Source organism: Haliaeetus albicilla, chromosome 24 (genome assembly GCF_947461875.1).
Source record: "Haliaeetus albicilla chromosome 24, bHalAlb1.1, whole genome shotgun sequence".
Classification (NCBI taxonomy): domain Eukaryota; kingdom Metazoa; phylum Chordata; class Aves; order Accipitriformes; family Accipitridae; genus Haliaeetus; species Haliaeetus albicilla.
The window spans coordinates 24110766-24116765 of NC_091506.1; positions in this window are offsets into that span (position 1 = coordinate 24110766).

Below are 6000 nucleotides of genomic sequence, written 5' to 3' on the forward strand. Positions count from 1 at the left end.
ACATAACCAACTTGAGACGTATCAAACAGCGTTTATTTTCATTTCCATTGTCAGTAGGACTTCCCCATCAAGTTCTGTTCTTGGAAATTCTACATCATTTTCTACTGCCACCACGGAATTTTCCTGCTCGGTCCTTGCAGCTCGTCAATCCATAAGAATCCCTCTCCTTTCACCTTCAGGGTCATCTACCTGCATATTCTCTCCTTCAGCAGTAAACACTTGAGACTACAATGAGACTTTAAGCTTTTAAGAAATACATGGTTAATTTGCTTTCCTTGTTAAAAAGCTGCATTCAAAGTGCTATTTTGCCAGTCACCATGTGTTTGTATTTCAAAACCCCCAAAGCAGTGAAAAGAGAAGAAAATGACACCGTACTTGTGCAACTTTCACAAGGCACCAGCAAAGATGAACGCCTTCACTGCCAAACATGACTCCGCTGAAGCTGCCTACCGCAGCCAAGGGCTGAAGCTCCAGCCTGCGCACAGCTTTCACCACACGATGGAGCGCCAGGGTTTACACCACCAGCACTGACACCAACTCCTCACAGTTTTAGCCCCCCATTTCAGCAGCACCCCCCGCATCGGAGCCACACTTCCCGACTCCCACGGACTCTTGCGGCAAGCGAATTCCTGCCACCTTCTCCAGCCACGCCTGCAGCACCTGCACATCCAGCATCCCAAATGACTACATGCAGACTCACAAGCTCCAGTTTGTTCGTTGCGTGCGGTTCTTGTCTGACTGGTGGGGATTGCACGGGGCAGAAAGGGAGCAGCGTGATTGATGCAAACTTAATTATCCTTCATATTGCTTCCCCTCACTTCACTCGACCACCCCTGCACTGTCTGTCATCACATGCTACGTGCATACCGCATCACCTCTTTCCAAAAGAGGCTCAGTAAAATTACACAGTTGCCGACACGGAAAATCTAGTACAAATTAGAATTTTTTCCTCTTCTATAGTCACAGTTTGGGATTGCACCTTCCTTTGTATTAATAAAGTGCTTATCCGGCTAGAGCCTTGTTCCTCATTCAGGTCCAACAGAAGTGACAGTAGTAGACTCTAAATGGGCCCCAGCGCTCTGAAGTATGCTTTTTGTGGTTTTCTTGAGCTACCTCTAAGTTTTAAGCCTCCAAAATGATCCCAAACTGCACAGGGAAAAAAAGTCTCAAGAATCTACATGTTCTGGGTTAGTAGCACATAGTGGAACATAAGTGCTCTCCTCCAACCTGCGAAGGAGGAAAAAATAGCTCAAATGGTAGTTACAAGTTTTATCCATTACTCTGCTGAAGGAACAAAGTGTGTATTTGCGGAAATAACAGAAGTCCCGTTTCCCCTCAGTGCAATCCTTTCCTCTCCGCGTGATCCTAAAAGACCAATGCTTTATTCTCCCAGCTATTTTGTCCTCTTCGCAGCACAGAGGAAACCACCTAAAGCTGACAGTGACTTTGTAGAAGGAATAGTTCCTACACAAACTGTGCTTTACTGACACCTACTCTACGCAGCATGGAGATACACAGATACATTAACTTGAGGTACACGATGCTGTAGGTACATCCTTCTGTGACAAGACCATTTGGCAATTGTAAATTTGCAAGCAGCTTGTTATCTGAAAAGACTCTTTTACTCTAGTGCTCAAATTCAGCTTTAGAAGTTCAGCAGATAAAATTAAGCAGAACAGGAAAGTCAAAGTTGTAAGTTAAAAACCTGTGTGAAGATTAAGACTAAACAGATTAGAGGTTTGGTTTGGTTTTTTTTTTTTTTTTACTGTGGCCAAGCAAATTCACCGGCACTGAAAAACAGGCACTGACCAAGAGAGCAAAAAATTCTTTGATTGGAATGTAACACTTGCCAGCTGAAGTGCAGGCACCTTTTTAAGAGTGTCCCCTGCTCATGCCCAAAAACTTACAAGCTTCATACCTCTGTTTGGACATGCCAGTCCATTTAGCAGCAATACACTGGACCAAGAATACTTGTTTGAACTGGCAAATTTTACAAAGAGGAGAAAAGGAGCACAAGCAGTTTCAGCGCACAACGCTGTACAAATTTATAGATGTGCTTTAACTCTTAAGCACGAGCAGGACCAAAGTCCACACACCTAGACAGGCATACCTGTCTGCTACAGCCTCTTATCGTTTTGCAAACGGAGCGATGTTTTCCGCTACTAACCACAGAGGAAAACACAGAAGGCATTTATCAAAAGGCAAAGTGAAAGAAGGATACAGCTTGTTAGTAGTTGTAGAAAAACAAAGCAAGTGATTTGATATTTTGCCTAAGCTTCCTTTTGCCAAGGCCCCAGTCGTCTCATGCAAAATAACTACTTCCCAGCATGACCTACGTGAATTGAGGTTAAGCATTTGAGATATACAGAGTACACCTTGGTGAAAAGCTCAGTGACAAAAACCACAGTCAACACTTTTACATTAAAAATACCACAAGACAGCTATTTAGTAAGTCCCTCTTCACAAAGCTGGCTATTACAGGGATAAAAAAAAACAACAAACCCCTATTAAATCTGCCATCGCATGTTGACTACACTGGAAAGACTGCAGCAGGTTTCAACCACCACCGTGAACAGCTCCTGGGGTAAGTTCAGGCCATTTGACACCGGACCATTGCTGTGAACAGAACGCGTCAAATTGGACAACAGGAGCGACACCAGTCAATAACTGTTTTGGTGAACCCCCCGGCAGCTGGGGATGCTCACCCGCCTGAAGAATTAGGAAGAGGATGCCCAGACCCTTAAACACTGTTTAGTTAAATTAGAGAGATGTTACTGCTTTGGAAGGCACAGATTCGTTTCCTCAAAAATTCTGTCACGGATTAAATCTGGCCCGTTGTTATGCCTCAGCATCGTTCGGTACGGCTTCTACGTACGTGCTGAACGGAAACAATTCTTCCGTGCTCATTAAGGCTTGCATTACAGTCAGGAAACTGCCTGCGCAAAGTAGCACCATTAAAGAAGAGCACAGGAAAAGCAGCAGCTGCAAATCTAGCAACGGGGATTACCACAGCGGGGCCATGGCGTCGCCCCGTTACCTGCCGCAGGCTGACCCGGATGCAGCCGCGGCCGCTCCTGCCGCCCCTCGCCCCGCGGCACCCGCCCCGTTGGCCCCCGGGCGGAGGGGACCAGCCGTCTGTCATCCACCGCCGCTCACGCCCATTGGCTTTGGGGCCGTGCGGCACCGCCTGCACCTGGGGCTCTCTCTTCTGATTGGGTGATGGGACGAAGGTCTCCGCCCCCTCCGCCATTTACTTCAAACGTCTGGGCGCTGTGGCAGGCTTGAAATGGCGCCCCCGGCGGTAGCGCTGCGGCCGTGGTCGGCGAGGCTGAGCAAGGGGCGGCCTCCCCCGCCTCGGGGCCGCCTCTCCGCTGCCGCCCAAAGGCCCGCGGCGTGGCCTTTCCTCCTCAGGAAGGGCCGGCCCGGCGCGGCTGGCCGTGCCTTGCCAGGCCGGCGTGCGTGTCCTCCAGCCCGCGCTCGCTCGGGCGTCGGTTTGTAGTCTCGGGGCCAGCGGTGGCTCGGCTTTCCAGGATGGCCACTAGCCCTGGTTCTCGTTAGCACCGTTACCTGCCTTAGGGGCTTTGGACCCCCTCTGGCCCGTGGCCGTTGCCCTCCTGGCCGCTGCCGTGTTGTTTCTCACAAGCTGCTTAGACTGGAAGTCGGTCAGAAGATCTGAGGCTAGGGATCACGCAAACCTCCTTCCTAACAGCAGCCATCCAGACTGTTGTGGGGTGCCAAGTAGTAGGACACCGGGCAAGTCACAGATGCCAGCGGCAGCCAGAATAGGGTAACCAGTGTGGTCAGTGGCACTGTCTTCAGCAAGCTCTCCTGAAGGGGGTAAGGAGTAACGGTTGCAGATCAGTAGGCTTTATGTACACGCGGTTTCTCTATGGAGCTCTCGTTAGCCTCTCGGAATTGCAGGAGTCTTTTTGTAGTTTCTCGAAGTAGAGGGCTGAATGAGCAACACAACTGGAGTTTTAATCGCTTTGCTGATAGCATTCTCTGGTAGATGAGAATCAGGTTTACGTGGGGAGCAACCACGGAAGCACTTTCTCTTCCTTCATCCTTCCCTGCAAGCCCAGTGAGCTCTTGAAGTAAGGAGTTTGTCCTGTTCCTTGCTGGGAAGAAGAAGAAGAGGAGTTGCTTTTCTACCAGCCGCTCCCCTCTCTCCCCCCAGCCCTGTAACTGATTCCTGTTTTCAAGTTACTTTGCAGTTGGGTGAGATAAACCTCTAGCTCGCTGTCAACGCTCTATCGTGAATTGTGTATTTTTGGCAAAGTTTGTCTGTACTTTCCTCCCTGCCTTTGGGTGTTATCCTGTTCTACTTCAGAAGCAATCTGACTTGGAAGTCTCATGTCAGTGTGTTGTTACCTAATCGGAATACCTTTTCTGGTTCTATTCCTGATTGTTTGGGATTATTATTTTTTTTTAATGTGTTGGGAGTGCACAGGGCCTCGAAAGCCCATCAAAGTCTTTCTGAGGAGGAGAGGTGGTCCTTCAGCTTGTCAGTGTGTCTGCAATATCCGAGTCATTGGGACTAATACAAGCTCAGGGAGGGAAATGCTGTGTTCAGAAACAAACTTCAAACACAGATCTGTTTTCTGTGTCCCTTAATTTTCACAAGATCATTGGGATAGAGATACCTTAAAAAAAATGTGGGAATGTACAGAGCATTCTTGTCAGTCTTTCTCTGTGAGTAAGCTTTTCTGTCGTTGTCTTTGGAGAAGTTTTAGAAATAATGGAAGTGTTGTGAGTTCTTAACAATTTCATCAAGGTTTATGGAGTTTGATGAAGTTCTTCTGTGTGTGGTGTTGTGTCTTACTTCACAGGCACTGATTTGTATCACAAATGCAAAAAGGGAACATGGAGCCTTGTTCTCGGCGATGAGAGCAACGAACAGATTAAACAGTGACCCGACGCCTGTCTGGGTAAGGCAGACTAACAAACTAAATCATGATGTCTCAACAGCTAAAAGGGGAACCCAAATGCAGTTTTCCTCCTTGTGTAGGTAAAACTTTGTCAAATACATTTAGCTGGCTGCTAACTTACTTTTTAATCTTTACTTTCAGGTGAAGTTTGACTCATTTTGTGATGAATACAGAAGCTACAGCCTGCCTTAGGGTGAGAAACTGTTGTCAGGTGTCTGCTCGGTACAACCAAGAGAAGTGCTCTGGTAGCTCCTGCACTCCCGCTGTAGGTCACAAGATGGGGTATGACTACCCAGAAAGATGACTGTCCAAGTAAGGGAATATTTTTTCTGTTTTATTGGTTGACTTTGCTCTTTGAGGACCCTGACAGAAAGCATTCCCTTAAACTCCACGGGAAGAAGAAATGGAAGAGTAAAGGCTTCATCTTTGCCGTAAAATGGAAGTGACTCGTTAGCCCTGGGGTCTCCCAGGTGCCTAACTGGGCTGCAGCCTGGAAGGTGCCCACAGGAGGGGATCTTGCACTTGCCTCAAGACTGAAATCACTCGCTCTTTAGCCTCGTGAGCTGTTGGTAACAGCACCCGAGGAGGTCAAAAATCCCTTGGCTGTGGTTTCCTGCTGTTCTGGGAGATTATGAGCTCCCCGCTGCCCCTGTGACAGTGCCTGGGAAACAGGGCAGAGCTGCGGGCTCAGCCCTGGTGGGGACTGTGTCCCAGCCCTTTGACAGAGCTTTGCCTGATGCAAAGTGCTCCCCTCCCCGGGGGAGCAGCTCCCCTGGCTGTGCTCCAGCCGCTGTCCGCAAGCACCCTGAGAGCCATCCTCACGCATTCTCGGCATGGCTGTGAGTCCACAGCGGGACCGTGAGGTCAGAGCCCCATGGTGACATCCCAGACATAAGCACTAACCACTCAGCCCCCGGCCCTCATTGCAGCAGCAGCAGCATGGTGTGAGCGCAGGGAGCCATGGCCCCTGCCTGCCACCTCCTCATCCTCCTCCCCTCACCAGGCCCCTCTGCAGCTTTGGCAATCTCCACCTATGTCAGGCTCCCACCTGACCCCCTTCCAGGGCCTGCAC